We start from the raw sequence: 23,571 nt of genomic DNA, 5'->3' as shown, positions 1-23,571 counted from the left end.
CATATCATAATGCAAAATGCATTCAATCCAATGTTGAAAATTCCCCTAGTCTTTGTCTCAAAACTATTTATAATTCAACATTATAAGTCTCTTTTGAGACTGAAGGCACTCTCTTAACTGTAAGACCACTGCAAAAATAAAAGCATATTGTAGGAAACCACGATGCCAGGCCCTAGGATGAGGTGAGCCTAAAACTTATAGGTCCAGGATGCATTCTGTGCTAAAGGGAGGGGCACTGAAAACAGTGGCTCTGATAATCCCTGTCCTGCAGAACACTGCTAGACTGGCAGGAGGAAGAGGCCTGATCACAAAAGTGCAGGTTCCCTGCTCTGTGGGAAAGTGTCTTGGTCAACAATCCTTAGCTCATCTCCTTGTCCTAAACAAATAACTCAGCTATCCCTGGCTAAGAGATTAGGCCAGGTTAAAGGTTTACTCCTGAGCTAAAAGCTAAAAGTTCACCATGCTTTTAGCAATAAGAAAGAAAACACTGTGGCCAATAAATTACTGGATGGGCATTGATAACCTTGAGTAAAAGTTTAAGAATCCTTCTGGAGCCAACTAACAGACTAAATGTCCTGTTTCTTTGTACCCTAAATCTTTGTATGTGACTGCCATATCCCACATAATGGCTAGATCCTTGGGATGTATAAAAACCATCTGAATTCTAAAATAAATCTCCTGTTGGGAAGACACAGGTCCCAGAGTTTATGACTCTGTCGCTGATCAGACCCTCTGCCCCAAAGCCAACAGGTCCCCCACTAAGCAAAGCAAACCTGAGTCCCGACAGTATATACTTCCAAAATAAAATATAAATATTCCAAAAGGGAGGAGTGAGAGCAGAGTAGGGAAGTCTGGCCCAAAGCAAGAGCAAAATTCAGCATAGCAAACATCAAATCCTGTAGCTCCATGTCTGATGTATGGGACTTTCATTCCAAAACCCATAGATGGCTTCGCCCTTCAAGCTTTGCTGCCTGAAACATGTTTTGCTCTTTTGAGCTAGTGCCCTTCCATATATATAGCTTTCCTTTGCAGATGGCTCACAGATTTGTCATCTTCAACATCTTAGGATATACATTGCCAAAAGGTTTCATCTTCACAGCTTTACACAATCACATTTCTGGGGCGTCTTGCCCTGTCAGGGCCTCCTGCAGTAATCTTCACAGTGCCCTTTTTGTATCTACACTGCATATTCTCCATTTTTTCTGCCCAACTTGTTCTTTTTCATTGTATATTTCCATAATATTCACAATTAGTAACCATGCCACCATTTCTATGTTAGGCCATCTTTCAACCATCTTCAAATTCCCTCTGTCAAAGAAATTAGTCTATCACTTTTCAATTTAGTCTTAGGCAAGCTCTTAGGCCATGGACCAATGGTACGCAGATGTTGTCAAAACATCTCTGTAGCTGTTTAAGTCCTTATTTTTCCTGAAATTATCTTGCTAACAGCACTAATTTGTTCCATGTTCCTACTAGAATGGCTCATTAAGTTCTGCTTGCAATAGTCAAGTACATTTCTAGTCCAAATATCCAAAGCCTCCCATGTTTCTCAAAAAAAACTCTTATGTTCAGATTCTTCACAGCAACAGCCCACTCTCTCGTACCAACATTTTTAGTCACTTTTCTGTTGCTATGATAAAACACTGTGACCAAGGCAACTTATAGAAGAAAATGTTTATTTGCCATGTGATTCCTGGGAGTTGGAGACCATAATGGCAATGGAGGCATGGTAGCAAGAGTGGCAGAAGCAGAAAGTGGAGGGATCATATCTTCAAACAGGCACAGAAAGCTAAAACTAGAAGTGTGCATGGCTTTGAAATCACAAATCCCAAACAAGTGAAATCCTGCCTCCAACACTCCACATTTCCACAAATGTGCATACTAACTAGGGGCCAAGTCTCTAAATGCAAGGAGCCTATGGGGGACACCCATTCAAACCATCACAGAAATATTTTTCAACGTTTCTGTGAGATATACCCTGGCTTTATCCACAAACCAGATAGGACTCTTATAAATAACAAGTACAATGACAAGACTGTAGAAGGATTTTTCATGGAAGTAGAAGTGAAATTTCTTTTATGTTAAAAATATACTAAATTACATTAAAACAGTAAAAGGTTCATATAGTATACCAAAGCCAGGTGTATATCATACATTCAAATGTGATATTTAGTGCTAATAAATTTAATTTACTAAGTTAAAATTATAAGAGACATATTAGAACCTCTACAAGCATCCAAAGCATTGGAAAAAAGCATGAACTCTTTTTAATAAAACAAGTGTATGTTCAAAAAACTTGCAAGAAATGGTGATATAAACAATGTCTTTATCAATGAGTACCAAACATGATGATTTTACATTTTATTTTGGAAAACTGCTGGAAAGACAAAGGATATCAGCTATTTCAATCTGCCACTTGCTTTTACAAACTAATAAACTACATATGTTTATGATATACTTCATATTTTAATCATTTGCCACATAATAAGTGGCAATTACTTTGAAGGAGCTACTCAAGAATTATTTTATATTGGCGATGCCATGTAAATTTAATGCTAGAATATGTATTCTTACGGTTAAGTACTTAGATTATCACCTGGTCTTCTCAGTGTTGCTTTAAATTTACTATTATCTACAATTTAGATAAATGTAAAGAGAAAATTTTGGTATAATTTTCTCATTAGAACTCTATTTTCTATCATACTTGTTATTCCAAACCTGTAGAGATACAGGAAAGTAGGCCCAAAGAAAGTGAGTTCCAGTTTTGTTTGTATGGGTTGCAGTCCAGTAAAAGCTACTGAGAAAGTACTTGTCTCAACAATGGATACAAAGATATTAATAAAAATACAAATAAACAAAAAATTTTATTTTAATGGTTTGATTCACAAATGTATGAAAACTGAACATGCATACATTTTAATCTATTCTATCAATTAAATACTTTTGCTACTTCATCATGAAAGAAAATCGTTCAAATAATTTCTGAAATGTTTTCCTTAATTCTTATGCCAACTGTAATAGAAAACATAATTTTACATTTAGTCAAGGCATATGTTGAAGTCTTCTATATATCAGAATAGTTTATTATGCTAAATAACAAATCTGTTTTGAGTGAGTATTCAGCAAGGAAATTACTGAAACTATCCGGTAGCTGAAGAAGCAACACAGAGAGTGTTATGCTATCTTGACATTGCAGTAGCTATTTGTTCCATGACTATGTGTGTTTACCATGGAAATTTTAGAATGAAGTAAGTTTTTCACACCAGTAAGCAAGTGACGCTATTTCTAAGGCTGTGATTTGAACATATAAATTTGATGGAAATAGAAAATGTATTTACTTTCTGTATATCAAGAAAGAAATACTTCCTACACTCTGAAGACGTCCGATTGATATACCTGGGAAATGAGTTAGGGTCTTTGAACTTTCATCTTTATTTAATTTAGTATTAAAATACCTGAGGTGCATATGTTCAAGTAATGCCATGTTTTAAAATGAGATCTAAGTATTATTTGTCTAGCTGAATAGGCACTGAATGATATCAAGACAAGACCTGTTTTCACATGCTACTATTTTTATAATTATACAAAAAAAACAGGACAGTATGGATTTTATTTCCAGTAAGCAAGATGTGGAATTTTGGAAGCAATTACTTCTTTATTTCTCACTGCTTAGTAAGACATTGTATAGGAATGTGATAGGTATTGTATAAGTGTTGACAATGAAAAATCGACCAAGTTAGAAAAAGAAAAGTGCCCTAAGGTTTGCCATGGGATTTCACACTTGGATGTAATTAGTACCCAAATTCTTGAAATTATGATAATGAAATGTGACAGTTGCTTGTATGATTTTTTTCATATGGTGTGTTGGAACATGTATCTGAGGGAGATGTGATGAACCTCTTACTGTTTCAATATTTGTTCTAATCCCACTTTGCACATACAGCCTCTGGTAATGACAGAATATGCCTCAGATTCAAATTGGTCTAAAGGAAATTAAAGAGAACAATGAGGAGCTTTCCTTGGAGATATGTTAGAAATTAAAAATTTATGTAAAATAGAAGTGGCCTCTGTAGAGTGTGTTAATCACATAAGGTAAGGAAGGATTGCTGAGGCCAAATGTATTTCCTGGAAATTCAGCCACAAGAAAGAAATGGTACTTTGAAAAGTATGGACACAATCCAGGTAATACTAATGATTTCTAAAGTCATAGGAAACTTATTGCATTAGTACTTTGCCAGAAAAGATAAAATGATGCATAGTAAGGATGATAACTCTTTAAAACAGAATTACTTTGTACCTCAAGATGTAGGTAATTAGAAATACACAGGGATATGAGTTAATAATCTGTATACATTCTGCTAAGCCTTTTAAACTGTTTTTCCTTGTTATTTCACACTCTGTTTTGTGGTTGAAAAGACTCCAGCCCCCTATGGAAAATTTTTGTAATGTGGTTACTCTATTGGAAAGAAATTATCTACGTAGAAGAAAACCCGGTTACAACTTCTGTCATTAACAGATATTTGGTATGTTTACATGAAGCAAACATTTCACTAGTTTTATTGTTTGGTATTTCCAAATTCATTTCCAACTGTTCTATCCTTTTGATTTCATATTCTATATTTCACAACTCAGTAAAATAAAGGAAACATTTACTGAATATCTAGAAATTTTAGGAAGATAAGAACTATGAAATCATGCAACATTCTGATAATCAAATTAAGAGAAAGACTAGAATAAGAGCTACAATGGCCATAACTCCAAAATTTATCCACATAAAATATGCTGAGGCTTTTCATATCAAGAGCAAATTCTGTCTTCATAATTTTGTTATCCATGGGTTTTTCTTTTTAATGAAATAATGCTATTGATTATTTGAGAATTTCATACAATTCTTTATCATATGCAGATCTTCTCTACAACTGCACCCCAATATTACTACCCACCACACTTTATGTCATCTAATATAATTTGAAAATCCTACTTATTCTAATTTCAGTTCCCCAAATGCTCTTTGATGGGGGTATAACCCATGATCCGGGGCAACATACCTTGTGTCAAATGAATGAAGAAAAGAGGCTCTCTTTTTCCTAGCAGCTATCTGTGACCAATAGTAACTTCCCTGGTGCTGGAGATTCTTGCCCACTGCCCCTATCTTGCTGTTTTTAGGGGGATTGCATTTGTGCAGGTTTTGTGAATGTTGTCACAAGTGCTGTGGGTTCATATCTATTACTTCCCTGTTCTGTTAGGAAAACACTATTTCCTTGCATTTACCAACCACCTCCATTCTTTACAATTTTTCTGCCCCTTCTTCTATAAAGATTCCTTAAATTTAAAAGGAAAGGATGCAATATTGTTGTCCTATTTAGGGTTGTGCACGTCACAGCATTTTCCTGCATGATTACCAGTTGTGTGCCTCTGTGTTGGTTGCCATCTGCTGAAAGAAGCAACATCTATAGTGAAAGTTGAGAGATGCACTCACCTATGGGTAAAATAACAGGCCCTTAGGATTCTGATTAACACAATATCCACTTAGCCAAATAAGAGGAAATAGGTACTCACCTATGGCCTGACCCATATATAGCCACAGTTTCTTAACTGTGATAGTTCTATCAGTGGTGTGATACATGTTGTAAACTGAGCCTTAAATCCCAGCATAAACTGATTTGTTACTCCTAAAGCATTTGTGCCACTGTTGCAGAAGCGGCTATATTGTGCCAAACCATTCATTATTGTCCTTTACAGGGTTCACAGCTAAGTAATTTACATGATATATTTTTTTCTTCTCATAGCATTCAAAGCATGTTTAAGCATTAGGAAATCTAGTCACTAGAGCTGAATCCTTAAGGCCAATACAAGCCTGATTTCTTTTGGTTTTATAACAAAAACATGTAGGGATTTGCATTAGTGTCTTCCCATCAAGTTGTGAAGAGCCACCAAAACTAATGGCAATAGCCAGTATTGTTTGAGGATTTATGGAATCAACCTGGTAACCAACTGCAAAAGAGGAAGCTCATGATTGGCTTTGGGCTTTTTAATTACTAGTCTGAGTTATCAGTTAATGACATTGCATGCCCTCTCATTTAAGGTAATTCCATTTATCACACACACACACACACACACACACACACACACATATATATATATATATATGGAAGCTTCTACAGTAGTAGATATAATTTTCAAATTTTCCTTACTATTATTTATCCTTCCTCTACTGCTTGTCAGTTCTATACCCCAGTTTAACATATCCTATTCCATTTTTCCTTTCGCTGTTTATATCATTGCACTTCATCTCCCATCTCATGAATCCCCCCTACCCCCATGATCCCATGGTAGTAATATTCTTTGTTTATTGAAATATGTGATTTGTAAGCAATATAGTTTCATAATATTCAGATTCCCTCCCCCATGCACACCTTACCTGCACTGTGTCCACCAAAATCAATATACTCTTATATTTAATACAGCCTAGAGAGTCTGATTTGTGTCCTTAAATGTACTTCAGTGTGGGTGTATTCATTGGGTCCATCAAGAGACCCATCAATGTAAAAACAGACTTTCTCCCTCAATACAACTGCTAAAAGTTCCTTATTTGGGGTTAGGATTTCTTACCCAATTTCCCATGTGTAATCTAGGACTGTTTTCTGGTTTGAGCTTACACAGGACTTGTGCATGCTGTCACCATGACTGTGAGTTCATATGAGTAAATGATCAGCTGTCTAGAAAGCTTAGTTTTCTTGCAGTCACGTAACCCCTCTGGCTCTTACAACATTTCGATATCCTATTGTACAATGATTTCTGAGCCTTGGAAGGCAGTGGTTTGAAGTAGATGTCCTAATGAGGGATAATCACTTTGCACTCTCTTTGTACTCTCCATACTGGCCAATTGTGGTTTCTGTGTTGATCAGTGGTAAAAATAAAGAGATACATTCATCCTGTGTTTAGAGGATATATTGAAGATGTGTCACTTAAGTTTCCCACAAATAAAAGTGATAATTAAAATCAAAATTAAATATTTACATACAGGTAAGTATACCCACAGTCAAACACATACGCAGAATGTGGTACTCATATCTATTTAAGATTATACGATTACATATTATTTCAATTGTATTTGAAGAAGACCAAATTTGGTTACATTAATGAATGAAATGTGCAGGTTAACTATCCATAATCACATTTGAAAACACTTAAAATTATTTCTTACTATACATTATTAAAAAATAAAAACTTTTATTACAAATACGTAACTATATTTATTTTGTGGATGATCTACAAAGAAGTTATCTATTAGTTTTATGGTTCTATTTATTGGGTCACTATCAGAGTTTGAAAATATATTTAGCAAAACATTACAGATATAACTTCTTTGTGATTAAATTGTGTCTATGCATTAACAATAATAATAGTAAAATTATTGAGTAACTTTTTCTCCTATGTGTTCTAAATCAAAATAGATAATTAGCAATGTGGTTGGAGAATATATTTTTCAATGATCTAAAGTATAATTTTAAGGAATTTTAAGTAACTGAATGAAGAATCAGAAGGTTATGTCCCTGAACAGTCTCATTATTGCTAAAGTATCATCATCAGTGCATATTTGCTAAGCTAAATCATGAAAAAAAATTCTTAAAACATGACTTACACTGCAAGGTTTTGATGTGTAGAACTTGTGACAGATCCGAAAGACAAATCAATGATTCATTACAATGGTGCTCTTCACACTATTAGGTAAGGTAGTGTCAGCATTCTTAAAAATGTTTTCACTGATTCAAGAATTTCATATAGAAAATTTCGAGGTATTCAGATGCCTTTCCCATCTCTATAGCCAAATTACACCACTCCCCATGTTCATGTCCTCTATTATTTTTGGTCTTTGTTTTTTGTCTTTTTGAGACAGGGTCTCCCTGTAGCCCCAGCTGTCCTGTAACTCACTATGTAGACCAGGCTGGCCTTGAACTTACAGAGATCCGCCTGCCTCTGCCTCCTGAGTGCTGGGATTAAAAGTGTGTACCACCATGCCCAGCTTGGTCTATTTTTTAAAGCCTATAGAGTTTAATCTTCATTTCCTACATGTTCTTGGGTAAGGATTAATTCCTTGTACTCTTGTCAACCTACCGGGCCTGACACCAGTAAGATAAACTGATTCTACCTTCCCCAGCATCCATAAAATGCCAATAAATCCTCAGCTAGGGCTGGTGCTCTCTGCCCACCTCTCAGATCACTGCTAGGCCCCTGTCTGGCTTGGGTTTACACAGGCCATGTGTATGCTGTCATAAGCACTGTAGGTTCATATGTGCAACTACTCTGTGGTATCCAAACAACACAGTTTCCTTATATTCATCTACCACCTCTGGTTTGTACAATCTTTCTGCCCCCATCTGTCATAAACACATTATATTTAGAGTTGATCATTTCACAGTCTGTAATTCTTTGCATGTTGACTAGTTGTGGATGTCCGTGTTAATAATCATTAGCTGTCAAAAAAAAAAGACTTACCAGTAAGAGTTGAAAGATGAACTATGTGTATAACAGTAAGTAGTTTAATCCTTTGTCTGTTTAGCAGAATGATAGAAGGAGTTTCTTCTCTGTGGCACATGATCTGTTTAGCCACAGGTACTTGACCCTGATAAAATATAAGGCAAGAACTCCATATTTTGAAGTGGACCTTAAATCCAGTTAGAAGATTGTTGGTTGCTCCCACAAATTCTTGCCGCTATTGAAACAGTGAGCATATTTTTCCAACCCAGTTGTTATTGTAGCTCAAAGGAATCACAGAATTCTAAATTTTATGAGTTCCTTCCTCTCTTAGTAACAGGCATAGCTCCTTCTACAACTATGAAAGTTAGCCACTAGACATGAAGCTTCACAGTCAGTACCAGCTTGATTTCTCCTTGTTTGTTCTACAACTAAGGCACATAGGGTCTTCAATAAGAGTTAATTATAGTCAAGTTCTGGTGAGTAAACAAATAAAATGGCAATAGTCAGTATTGTGTGAGAGTATGGGGGAACTCTCTAGTTAACAACTTGGAAAAAAAAAAGAATTCATTCCTGTCACTGGGCTTTTCATTTACTATCCTTGAGTATCCATTAGGGTCATTGAGCCCATATTTTAGAGTATCTACATTTAATACTATTTTATACTGTATATGTGTGTATTGAAAGAAACTTTCATAGTAGAAGTATAGTAGGTTTCCATATGTTTCAATATGCCTTCAATGTTAGGTATCTCTCTTCTTACTTCCTTTTCTGTCCTTACCTCCCATTCCCCACCACATTAAACCTGACCTATCATTATTGCCCTTTCTCTTTAATATCACTGCATTCTATTTCTGTTCCCAGGAACCACCTATGCTGGATTCTTATTAGTTTCCTGATCTCTAAGGATTTTCAAATTGAAACACAACTTTCTAAAAGTTCAAAGCTAGCATCTGCTTATGAGAGAGAACATGTGAGATTAGTATTTATGGATCTGGGTTACATCACTTAAGATGTTTATTTTGAATTTCTCTATTTATTTACTAAATCCATAATTTTGTTTTTCTTAACAGCTGGATAATATTTAGTTGTCCAGTGCTTGCTTTATCTATTCATCAGTTATAGATGTCTAGGTAATTTCCATTTCCTGGTTATTGTGAGTAGGTAAGCAATAAACATGGATGAACATGTATCTCTGTAATATGATGTAGAGTCCTTTTGGGTATATGCCAATAGTGACATGATTGGATCATGTGGGAACCTATTTTTAGCTTTCTGATGAAACTTCACACTGATTTTCATAATGTTGCACCAGATTCCACTCCCACCATTAGTGAATAAGTTTTCCCCTTTCTCCACATTCTCACCAGCATTTAACATTATTTGATTTTTAGATTGCAGCCATTCTGCCTAGGGTAATAGGAAATCTGAAAGTGATTTTAATTTGCATTTTTCTGATACATAGTCATATTGAACATTAAAAATTCTCTGCCATTTGTGTTTCATCACTTATGAATTCTCTGTTTAGTTCCTTGTCCCAATTTTAACTGTTTTTTTTTTCTTTTTCTATTGAGCTTTTAAAATTTCATACAATATTTCCCACTCACATCCAGAAGACCCCCTCCCCATACATATGTTACCCCCCCAAATGCTATGCACTCTGCCATACGTGCTGAGTCCTATTCATTCAGGTGTTTGTACCCAAATGTCCTTTAGTGCAAACGCGTTGACTGGAGACCAGTCTGCCTATCCAATGGTCATATGCAAGACATGCTCACCCTCACCCAGGAGCAACCAGTCTCAAATACTTCTTGATCTAGTGCTGACCCTCCACCGATTTCTAATCTCCACTTTGGGCCCTTGTTACTTTGAGTGGACATGGGTCTTGTGTTAGACGCCACAGTTGCTGCAGGCACACACGAGCAAGCCTCCAATGGCCTGGAAACCTCCACCTCATTCACTCATGCACCAGCCCTGGCTCTTACAATCTTTCCACCTCCTCTTCTGCAATGGTCCCTGAGCCATGGGTGGGTGAGGTTACATATAGAAGTCCCATCGTACACTCTACAGTCTCTTATTCTCCAAAACTTGGCCAGTTGAGGCCTTCTGTGTGTAATGCACTCTGAGGTACATGGAAACCTCACTGATGAGAGTTGAGGGGTGCATTAGCCCTCTCTCTACTCCTTATTCCTCTATGTTCCATGAGCCTTGGTTGTAGATGTTTGACTGTAGATGTGTCACCTAGTACTGGGCATCCCACAGGTGCATGTTCTCTAAGCCTGATCAGATATGAAACTCTGCAGCAGACTACATTTGTACACCTATAACAAATAAGGAAATTGAAAGTAATACAAAACCTTGCAACTAAAAATTGCAGGCCCAGATGGATTCACAGCAGAATTCTGCGAGACATTCCAAGAAAATCTATAACCAATACTGCTTAAATTATTCAAAAAGATTGAACTCCCAAAAAGATAGAAACAGAGGGAGAACTCCCAAACTTCTTCTATGAAGCCAGTATCACTCTAATACCAAAATCAGGTAAAGCTATAACAAAAAAGAAAACTACAGACTCATATCATTAATGAACATAGATGCAAAGATATTTAACAAAATACTTGCAAACTGCATATAGACACACATCAGAAAGATCATCCACCATGATCAAGTCAGCTTTGTTCCAGAGATGTAGGGATGGTTCAACATTTGTAAATCAATAAATGTAATAGCACACACACACACACACACACACACACACACACACATACTTAAAGACAAAAACCACATGGTCATCCAACATACATTCATGTTAAAAGTCTTAAAAGGAATTGGTCTGGAGGGAACATACTTCAACATAATTAAAGCTTTATAAAACAAGCTCACAGCCAACATCATACTAAATGTAGAAAAGCTGGAAGCATTCCCATTAAAATCAGGAACCAGATAGGGCTGTCCACTATCTCCACTCTTTTTCAATTCAGTGCTTGAAACTCTTGCTAGAGCAATAAGACAAGAGAAGGAAACTAAAGGAGCACCAATTGGAAAAGAAGAGGTCAAACTATCCCTATCTGCAGATGATATGATATAATATATACAAGATCCTAAAAGCTTCACTAGAGAGCTGTTAGAACAGATCAATGTTTTCAGTAAAGTGGCAGGATACAAAATCAACTTACAAAAATCAGTAGCCTTTTTATATACCAATAAGAAGTAAACATAAAAAGCACTAGAGGAAACCCTCACATTCCCAGTAGCCTCAAAATCAATAAAAAATTAAGGCGGAAACAAAAATTAGACAGAGGGCACCAAAAGCAATCAAAATGATGGCAACAAACACACATCTTTCAATAATAACCTTAAGTATCAATGGACTGAACTCACCAGGCAAAAGACACAGGCTAAGTGAATGGATTAAGGAAGAAAATCCATCTCTTTGCTGTTTACAAGAAACCCACCTAACCTTGAAGGTCAGGCACAACTTAAAGGTAAAAGGACAGAAAAAAAATATTCCAAGAAAATGCACTAAGAAACAAGCAGGGGTTGCAATTCTAAAATCTGACAAAATAGACTTCATAGTAAAATTAATCAGAAGAGATATGGAGGGTCGCTTCATTCTGATCAAAAGAACAGTAAACTAAGCATATATTACAGTCCTTAACATATATACACCAAACTCTGTTGCACCCAAATTCATAAAAACAACAGTACAGGACTTAAAGACACAGATTAACCCCTACTCAGTAATAGTAGGGGACATTAATACCCCATGGTGTCCATTACAAAGGTCAGCTGGACAAAGAATAAACAGAAAGATGTCTGAATTAAATGATACCATACATCAAATGGACCTAACAGACATCTTTTGAATATTCCACTCAAGCACCAAAGAATACACATGTTATTCAGCACCCCATGGGACTTTTTCAAAAACTGACCACATACTGGGCCACAAAATAAACCTCAAAAAATGAATTTAAATAATCCCACAAATTCTATCTGACCACAACGCAATAAAGCTCAAAACCAACCCTGGACAAAGCCCTAGTCACTTCACAAACTCGTGGCGAATGAACAACACACTGTTAAACAATAAGTGGGTCAAAGGAGAAATTAAGAAAGAAATAAAATAATTCCTTGAATTCAATGAAAAGGACAATACAACACACCACAACCTCTGGGAAACTTTAAAATCCGTCCTAAGAGGTAAGTTTATAGCTCTAAGTGCCTACATTAAAAATTAGAAAGAGTCCAAATAAATGACGAGACCCAGCCACTCAAGGCACTGTTAAGGCAAAAACAAATGAAACCCAAATCCAGCAGAAGAGAAGAAATAACAAAAATCAGAGCAGAAATTAATGAAATAGAAACAAAGGAAACAACATAAAGAATCAGTGCATCTAAGAGCTGATTCTTTGAAAAGCTAAACAAGATAGACAGACCCTTAGCCCAGTTAACCAAAAAAAGAAAGAGCAAATTCAAATCGACAAAAAAATCAGAGAAGAAAGCAGAAACATCACAAAAGACACCTGAAAGATCCAGATCATTATAAGGGAATATTTAAAAAAACATACATGCTACTAAATCTAAAAATCTAAAAGAAATGGATGGATATCTGAAATCATGGGAACCACCAAACTTAAACTAAGAAGAGATCAACAGTTTAAACAGACCCATAACAAATAAGGAAATTGAAGCAGTAATACAAAGACTCTTGTCTAAATAAAGCCAAGGCCCAGATGGATTTACAGCAGAATTCTACCAGACATTTAAAGACTTCCAACCAATACCATTTAAATTACTAAAAAAGATAGAAACAAAGGGAGAACTCCCAAATTCCTTCTATGAAGTTAACATCACTCTAATTCCCAAACCAGGTAAAGACACAACCAAAAAGGAAAAATTTAGATCCATATTCTTAATGAAAATAGATGCAAAAATTCTCAAAAAATTACTTGCAAACCACATACAGACACACTTCAAAAACATCATCCACCATGACCAAGTAGGCTTTATCCCAGAAAAGCAGGGATGGTTCAATAAATGCAACTCAATAAATGTCATTAATCATATAACTGGACTCAAAGACAAAAAACATGTCATCTCAATAGATGCAGAAAAAGGTTTTTGACAAAATTCAGTATGCATTTATGTTCAAAGTCCTAGAAGGAATCAGATTGGAGGGAACATACCTCAACATAATTAAAGCTATATACAACAAACCCACAGCCATCGTCATTCTAAATGGAGAAAAACTGGAAGCATCCCCATTAAAATCATGAACCAGACAAGGATGTCCACTATCTCTACTCCTTTTCAACACAGTGCTTGAAACTCTTGATGGAGCAATAAGACAGAAGAAGGTAATTAAAGAAGTACTAATTGGAAAAGAAGAAGTCAAACTATCACTTTTTGCAGAGGATATAATGCTATACTTAAGAGATCCCAAAAGTTCCACCAGAAAATTCCTAGAACTGATCAACACTTCCAGTGTAGTGACAGGTTTTAAAATCAATCTACAAAAATCAGTAGCCTTTCTATATACAAATAACAAGCAGTTGGAGAAAAAGTACAGGGAAATGATCCCATTCAATATTGCTGCAAAAAGTATATACCTTGGAAAAACTCTGACCAAAGACACAAAAGATCTCTACAATGTAAATTTTAAATCACTAAAGAAACAGATTGAGGAAGACACGTGGAGATGGAAGGACATCCCATGCTCATGGATTGTAAGAATTAATATTGTGAAAATGAAAATCCTACCAAAAGCAATATATAGATTCAGTGCAATCCCAATCAAAATCGCCAAGACATCCTTCACAGAATTAGAAAAAAAAATCCTTAAATTCGTATGGAGGCACAAAAGACCCCAGATAGTCAAAGCAACCCTGAGCACAAAGAGCAATACTGGAGGAATTACTATACAAGATCTCAAAATATACTACAGAGCTGTAGTAATAAAAACAGCATGGTACTGGCACAAAAATAGACACATAGATCAATGGAATGTCATTGGTGATCCAAATCTGAGTACATGCAATTTCTGCCTCCTGATATTTGATAAAGGTGCCAAGAACACACAATGGAAGAAAGACAGAATCTTCCAAAAGTGGAGCGGCAAAACTAGATCTCTACCTGTAGAAGAATGAACCTAGATCCTTATATTTCTCCTTGCACAAAAGTCAACTCCAAATGAATCAAAGACCTCAATGTGAAACTGGAAACCATGAAACAATTAGAAGAAAATATTGGCAGTACCTTACAAGATATATGTGTAGGAAAGGATTTTCTCAATTGGACAGAATTATTCAGGAATTAAGGTCAGCAATCAACCAGTGGAACCTCATTAAACTAAAAAGCTTCTGTACAGCAAAAGAAACAATAAAAATGTAAAGAGAAAACCCAAAGAGTGGGAAAAAAAATCTTCACCAGCGACACATCTGACAGGGGTTTACCATCCAGAATATATAAACAACTCAAAAAGCAAAGAATTGAGAAACCAAATGACCCAATTAAAAGATGGGCTAAAGATCTAAACACAGAGCTCTCAAAGGAAGAAATAAAGATAACTAAGAAACATCTCAAAAAGTGTTCAACATCGTTAGTAGTTAGGGAAATGCAAATTAAAACCATCCTAAGGTATTACCTTACCCCAATCAGACTGCCTAGGACCAAGAGAACAAATGATACCAAATGCTGGAGAGGATGTGGAGAAAGGGGAACACTCATTCACTGGTGGTGGGATTGCAAACTCGTGCAACCTCTCTGGAAAACAGTGTGGAGCAATCTTAAAAAACTTAAAATGAACCTACTTTATGACCCGGTTTAACACTTCCTGGCATATAGCCAAAATACTCATTCTGTTGTAGAGACTCTTGTACAGCCATACTTGTTGCTGCTCTTTTCACAATAGCTAAAGATGGAAGCAACTTAAGTGCCCCTTAACTGATGAGTGGTTAACAAAAATGCAGTGTATTTACACAATGGAGTTCTACTCAGCAGTAAAGAAAGAAGAAATAGTGAAATTTGCAGGTAAATAGATGGATCTAGAAACTGTGATACTAAGTGAAGTAACAGACAAAGAAAAACAAACAATGTATGTTCTCCCTTTTATGTGGATCTTAGCAACAAATCGCTTTAAATTCCAGGTTCCTTTGAGCCTGATAGCTAAACATCGTCACAATTGGGCTTGATGAGGGTTGAGCTCATTCATTAAAGGAGGGCCAAGCAGGGTCAGTGGACCCTCATTGGATTATCCAGCCACTCTTCCCAGCCAACTATACGTAAACTGACCGTAATTACACAGGGCCTCCTGGATTTGGGGAGGCCTAATGCATACAATCTGGGGATGGCTAGGAAGAGAAGGCAGTACCCATGCTGGGAAAAGGCTTTCCAGTGTACATAACCCTAGATCATACATACACCTCAGCAACCCCCTAATTACCTCGGTAAGTAAGCTCAATACATTCATTTGTTCCCCAACAAAACTTTAGTCAGACATTGTATTGACACTAGAACCTTAAAAGGGAATAAACTTTGCTTAGCATCCCCAGGAAAAGAAGTCTCATAAAAGATGGAAAATGTATTTGTTAATTCTATTACATCTCATAATTATTTTTAAAAAAAGAAAATGAGAATGTAAAAGATGTTAAAAGGACATGGAAAGGGAGATATTTGCCAAAATAGATGGAAAAATTGAGAAAGTCTAAGCAAATGATGAAGGTCTATGTAGGTTTGTTATGATATATAAAGGATGAGACAAAAATAATATACAAATAATCTTAAAATTTTTATGGTCATTGTTTAGTCAACTAGTTTAAGGAGCACAATATATATCTAGTCAAGATTTATATGAGAGTATTTGGTTTGTTACCTAAGCCTTATCTACCCAGCACATGATAATTAAAAGTACCATACTAGTTGAACTAAACTTTTGGATGTTTAACAGCCATACTTTGAGGCCTATAGTAATGTGGTCAGAGAGACTTAGAGGACAGTTTTTGTCCCTTGCCCTCCAAAGTCAACTAAGTTCCAGGGGACTATGGAGCATCTCTCAAAATGTCCTGTAACTGTTGTGAGTCACCTGTCCTCTTGTTCAGGGAGGCCATGGAGACACCACGAGATGGATTGGAACCAGTGTCCAGTCTACAAAGAGGAGGGTCAACTCAGAGGAAACATCTCATTCACCCTTCCAAGTGAAGTCAGACATGATCAAGCAGGACCTCTATCTTCACATAGATGGAACTGGTAAAAGAAAGGAGCCAAGAGATTCTCCCTAGCCCATGTGACCCCTGAGGAAAAGATCCTCAAATGACCTTAACTGTAAAAATTAATTGATTTATTTGGGCCAACTGTATGGTCTTAAACACCAAAAAGGAATGTATAACCAAAGAGTAAAGTCATCATTATAGTTCTTTAAGAGTTCAAGGGATTACACTTTCCAGACATTAAGGTTAAGTCTATATAAAAAGTTATTTAGACAATTATTTCTCATTGATGATTTTGTTCCCAATAAGAAAATGGTGCTCAGATGTAACACTTCAAATCTTGGTCTACAATACTGTAGTGCCCACCTATAGCCAAGGGATAAAACCAGCTATTATTCTAAAATGATGAATAAATTTGTTTTCTACCCCTATCTAGAAGCCTTTGAGAGGGAACTGACATTGATTCTAACCACCCCAACAGCTATCAAAATACCTGAAAGAAAATCCTGAATCCATCACTCTAGAGTACAGCCTTGGCAGACAAAAGAAAAATGAGGAGGAACCCAACAGATGCGTGCTTTTGGAAGCCCTTGTCAGGAAATTCCAATGGACTCTCATATGAACATTTGAACATTGCCCTTTTCTCACTTTTTTCTAGTTCCTTGTCTAGAACTTCTAATACATTTTACTTTTGCCTTCACTTCTCCTTCACATGTGCTATTCAGGATTCAAAGACTTTCTTTTCATCATCTAGATAAGAGTTATGCAATTTGGGAGCCTTTTAGATAAACCCACTGAAGGGGTACTCCAATTACCTCACCCTGTTCAACACAGAAGAAGCCAGAGTGGTCTGAGACCCGCTTCCCTATTGGTAATTTGGGTAACCTCTTCAGAGGATGGTGTGATAAGAATAGGTGGTAGGAATTCACTAAGCATTTAAGGTAGAAAGAACCCCCCCAAAATAACTAGTTTCTTGTCTAAAAGTCAAAATGTTCTTTGGCCTCTTAGCAACATACTCTGTTCCAAAGGCCAAAAACTTTAAAATATTTTGGAAGCTTGTGTCTAATCCTTAAAAGATTTTAGGGTTATTTCTTCAAAGGGGGAAATGTTAGAGTAGCCAAAATCCCCATAAAAAAATAAAAGAAGAATAAAGAGTACATGACGTTATCAGAAAAAGTGATGGGGGATGTGGGAGGATTTGGCAGGGAGGGAGTGGGTATGGATTTCATCAAAACACCTTATATGCATGTATGAAGTTCTCAATAAATCATTTATTTTAAAAAAAAGAGAAATATGTTAAGTTTTCATGTCTTTTAGAACTACATTTTTTATATTGATGCGTTTGTTATTAAATCTGGAATTCATTTAAAAAAAGATGCATGAAGTTCTTGTGGGTGGTATATATGGGGCTGTAGATAGGGAAAAGGGGGCTAAATATGATCAAGATGTATTGTATAAAATATGCAAAAAAATCAACAAAAATATACATTTAAAAACACTTGTTGGAGTTACAACCTTCATATAATTTATTGCAAAGTAAAATTCATAATAATAAGCACTCCATAAATTGATTTTTTGTTTTAATTTTGTTTCATTTTTTGAGAAACAGTCTTTGTTTAGTCTCAGATGGCCTGGAATTTTCTATGCAGACCAGCCCTGCCTTGATTTCACAGAGATCTGCCTACCTCTCCCTCCAGAGTGCTAGGATTAAATTTGTCAGACACCATGCCCAGCTTTAACATGATTTTGTAAGTCTATTTCAGAATAAACTTTTGCTCATTTATATATTATTTGCAAGAGTTGTGTAAGTTTTTAGTATTTTTCTTGAGTGTTGTAATAAAAACTTCAAATCTATGCTAGTCTTAGTGAATGTAACCTATGTGATGTGGGGCCTATTTGATGCAAAATACAAAGAGTTAATTTCCATTACTTAAGTGTGACATTTTTGAAAAGTACCTGATAGCACATGTATTACTTAATAAGCCCTTAAATGTAAGTTGAACCTATTCTTATAATAAAGCAAAGTGAACTTAAACTCCCTTGTTTCTTTTTTCTGTGTCTAATCCAAATAGCAAGGAAATATATCACATAAATTTATTTCTATGGAAATTCTATCACACTTTTTAAAATGGTACTTAATGTAGGAACACAGCTCTATATTGATTTGATGATGTAGGTACCTCATTCAAATAAATGTGTTCTGCAATTCAATAAGTCAATCAATCAAGTAAATTGGATAAATTATTGCAAGAAATGTGCAGGAATCAATGCATAGCTTTTATGTTTGAAATATTACCCAATCATACTTTATCTTATTGAATTATGTTTTGTTCCTCTTTTCTAGAGTTTACATCTCAATATTACACTATTATTCATTTGAAATCGCATGAAACTGCAATTGATCTTGCCAACAATTTTTCACACAACACACACACACACAAAAAATAGCTGAAAGACAACAAGCATTTTAGACTGATAATCTCCATCCTTCTCCTAATCCCAGATGCTTATTATTTCACAGGAAATTGGAGATTGGACCTCAACCAAAGACCTTTAAGTTTATATAATTATTTAAATACTATAGCTATTTAATTCCACATAAAGTATGTACATTTTTAAGGAATTTAAGAATAAAGTAAAAGGAATGTCTGAACTGAGATATTTTGTTACCAAAAATTATAATGTGTTAACTGAAAGACCTGAAGATCATTTATTATTTATTTTAATCATTCTAATCAGCACTATAAAAACACCCTTCAGTCATCACTAGCCTCACTACCACTAACAGCACTACAGTTGACAGCTGGTATCAAAATGTGTGTGCAGGAAAATCATACCTACAACTGACAAGGACTGTCAACAGACAGGAGAAAAACGTCACGTATATATTTTATACCAATATTATTTTGCTTTTCCAATTTTAAGTTGTCAAAAACTTCAAAATAAAATGATTCTCATAGTTCTTTACTTAATGTTAATAAAATGACAGATTCGCCAAAGGTTTCACTAGAAATGGAACATATGGAATTGCTTCTTGTTTCATAATGTTTTGACTTTCTAATAAATTTTATAAGGTTATATCATTTGTCATCTTGTTAGTATTATGATTAAAAATAATGATTTCCATTTGTCAAGAACATTAAAATGGTCTTCTTACAGTGTGGAAAATAAGATGTAAGTTGAATTACTGGTGTTGAAAGTCAGGTGGTAACTTAAGTTATATATTTATGAAATGACTAATAATATTGTATATTAAAAGCATGTTTTATTCTACAAGAGGCTGCCTATATTTTTCCACAACAAATATCTTTGTATCATATAAAATGAAAAAATCATGTGCGTGTGTGTGTGTGTGTGTGTATGTGTGTGTGTAATATTGTTTGATAGGTTAAGTCCTAAATAAATCCAGCTTTAACATGTGAAATCATAGAAAATGCATTACTTAATTTTCTTCATCTGATTAGAGAACCAATAAGAGTAAGATGACACCACGACCATAAGGCATTACTGTCCTTAAAAATTCAACATTGTTCTAATGCATCCTTCAACTCTCATCAGTGAGGCTTCCTTGTACAGCAGAGTGCGGTGCACACAGAAGCCCACAATTGGCCCAGATTTGGAGAATAAGAGACTGTGGCGCATAGGACGGGACTCCTATATGGAACCTCATCCACACACAACTCAGGAGCCATTGTGGCAGAATGATTGTAATGACTGTTCATGAACACTGAGCGGTGGAGCCTTCCAGGCAACTGGAGGCTTGCTCATGTGATCCTGTGGAAGCTGTGGAGTCAAGTGAGCGACCCATGTCCGCTCAAATAAACAAAGGCCCAAAGGGGAGGTGAGAAATAGGTGGCACGCCAGCACTAGCCTGAGAACTATTTGAGACTGATAACTGCTGGATGAGGGAGAGTATGACTTTCACACGACCACTGGATGGGCTGACTAGACTCCAGTGGACACATTTACATTGAAGGTTATTTGGGTAGAAACACCTGAATACATGGACTTAGGATGTATGACACAGTGCACAGGATTCAATGTGGGGATGGGATGAGATATGGATGGGGAAGGGGTCTGGATTTGAGTGGAAACCGTTGTATGAATTTTTAAAAAGCTCAATAAAAAGTTATCTATAAAAATTCAACATTTTTGAGGATAAGCAATAAAATAGGCCCTACAATCTGTTCTTCCTGGTTGTGTCAATATTGTGTAATAATAAAATATGTGTGATACAGGATGAGAAGATAAAAATATAACAAAAAATAGCTTTTTTCTCAATTTTCAATGTAGATAAGTCCTTATAAATCTCTCATAAACTATTTGTACATAAACAAACATTTAATGTACCTAACTTAAAACATTTATTTGTAACTAATTTATCCTATCTTAATATTCTGAGAATACTTACATTATCCTACAGTGGGAAAATGTTCTTTGGAATGCTAATTATTGTAAAAGCATTGATTGTCCCATATAATGTATTGAATATCTGTATCCAAAATAGGGGGCAACACTGTACGCTGTAGAGTGTTGTTTGTTTACTCTAAGTTCCCATGACTCACGGGATGCTATAGTTCATTTCTATTATCTAACATTCCACGAAATGTTCAAATCTCTTTCACTAGCCCTGAAAATGATAAGAAATCAAAGGGGAAAATAGAATTTGTTTTCACACCACTATAAAAATCATCACACAGTCATTATAAATTAGAGGTTCTGAAAGTGGTAGGAGACGTCAGGAATAAGAGTAAGGGTATCTGAATTATAGTAATAGTTTCAGTGATATGTAAATGATCCCTAATGCAGTTTTCTATAAAATTAGAGAGCTGTTATATTTTACATATTTGTATGATCATACCTTGCATAAGAATCAGGGTAAGTGGGGTGGAGAGATAGCTCAGTGGTTAAGAGCACTGGCAGCTCTTTCAGATGATCTGGGTTCAATTTTCAGCACCTGCATGATGGCTAACAACCATACATAAATCCATTTTCACAGGATTAGATGCCCTCTTCTGACTTCCACAGGTATTGCACAATATGGTTTCACTTACATACATGCAGTCAACTTCATACAAATAAATAAAAGCTAAAAATAAAATATTTACAAAGAATCTGACTTTCAAAAGATTATGCTCTATTTATACTATTATAGTAGTTAAAAGAACTATGCCTTACTTATATTATATAAATTATACTGAAAATATAATCAAATCTCTCATTTCCTCCTTTTCTTCCTTTCCTGTTCTCCATACTTTCATAAACACATAAACAAAAATCTAGACATTTTCTGATATTTTGAAAATCTCTGAAATGACTTTGGTCTCAGTAAGAAATTTGCATACAATTCTCTTTGAAAATGTTTATAAAATAAGCATATACTACTCTGGTGAAAAACTATAAAGGGTAAAGAGATTCTCCAGATTAGTAAATCTTCAGAATTTTTCCTAAGAGTCCTCATTTTTCAGTTCTGAGAGTTACTCCTATAAATACTGTTTTCTGCTTTAAGAGTTTCATTATGGAAATGAATACTCTGTATATTTAAAGGTGAAAATTTTAAATACTCTGTTCTGTTTTCATTTACTTTTTCTTCCCTTCCTTTACTTTTTGGGTTATATCGATTTTAAATTATACATATTTTAAAGCTTAATATACCATTAACTAAAATTAAAGATATAATAAAATTATTAGCATAACATTTTCACAAAGATATTAAAATTATTATTTAGTAAGCACTTGTATTTATAACAAATAGTTATACGAACAACATTTTAAAATATTTTATTCATGAGGGTCTTGCCTTCATGTAAGTGCTCGACTTGCATGCAATTCTCACAGAATCCAGAAGAGTATGTTGGGTCCCCTGGAACTTGACTTATGGACCTTTGTTAGCCACTATGTGGGTGCCAGCAACCCAAACCAGGGTTGTCTGCAAGCACAAGAAGTGTTCTTAATCACTGAACCATCTCTCCAGCCCCAAAGGACAACATTTTAAAATGAAATTATACCAACTGTATTATATGGAGTAGTAAAATAGCATACTCAATCCAACATGATAAGAACATTTGAGTATTTTGAAATAAATTATTCATGAATTTGTTTTTTAGTTAACTGTCTCCCAGACTAAATAACTGCCATTATAAATAAAATGAACAAATAATAAAAAGGATAAATCCACATATTCTTAAATATTTTTAATAAGTGCAGTAGTGATTCTAACACATAATACCATACTAATATATATGCAGGTGCTTATAATTCATGTTAAAAACACAAATGGATAAAACTGAAAACTAAAGAATTATTAAGTCCAATGTTGTTTTTGTACTACCATTTGAATATTATTTTTAAATTATAAAATTGCCATAGGCAAGAGTATTATTTAAAAAAGTTAAAATCACAGCTGGTAATTTGAGATCAATGAGTGTAAACCATTCTAAGCTGGAAAACTTTGAGCGAATTGAACACAATTTGCTATATTACTCTGTGAAAATAGTGACTCCAAATAGGATTTCAATGTATAATAATAGGAACAGAATTTGATGGAAGAAATTTTGATGTCCAGTAAAAAAAAACAAAAACATTACTTTATGATTGTCTTCAATAAAATTTTTGATAATTCTACCTAATTTATGGTATGTTAATTCAAAATAAATGTATGAAGTGATTTGATACTGGTAAAAAAAAAAGAGATGTTCCCTTTAGATTTTTCCTCCAGGATCTTCCTTTATCATCCACTAACCTGGAGCTCACTATGGAGATCAGGCTCGCCTCAATCTCTCAGTGACAGATCTCACTTTGACTTCTGAGTGCTGGGATAAAAGGCATGAATCACCATGGCTGACATTCTCTTTAGATTCTTAACTCAAGGTCATATATATATATA

The sequence above is a fragment of the Nannospalax galili genome, unplaced genomic scaffold (genome assembly GCF_000622305.1).
Source record: "Nannospalax galili isolate Female #2095 unplaced genomic scaffold, S.galili_v1.0 scaffold586, whole genome shotgun sequence".
NCBI lineage: Eukaryota > Metazoa > Chordata > Mammalia > Rodentia > Spalacidae > Nannospalax > Nannospalax galili.
The sequence above is the reverse complement of the archived record's forward strand: the minus strand, read 5'-3'. Positions refer to the sequence as shown.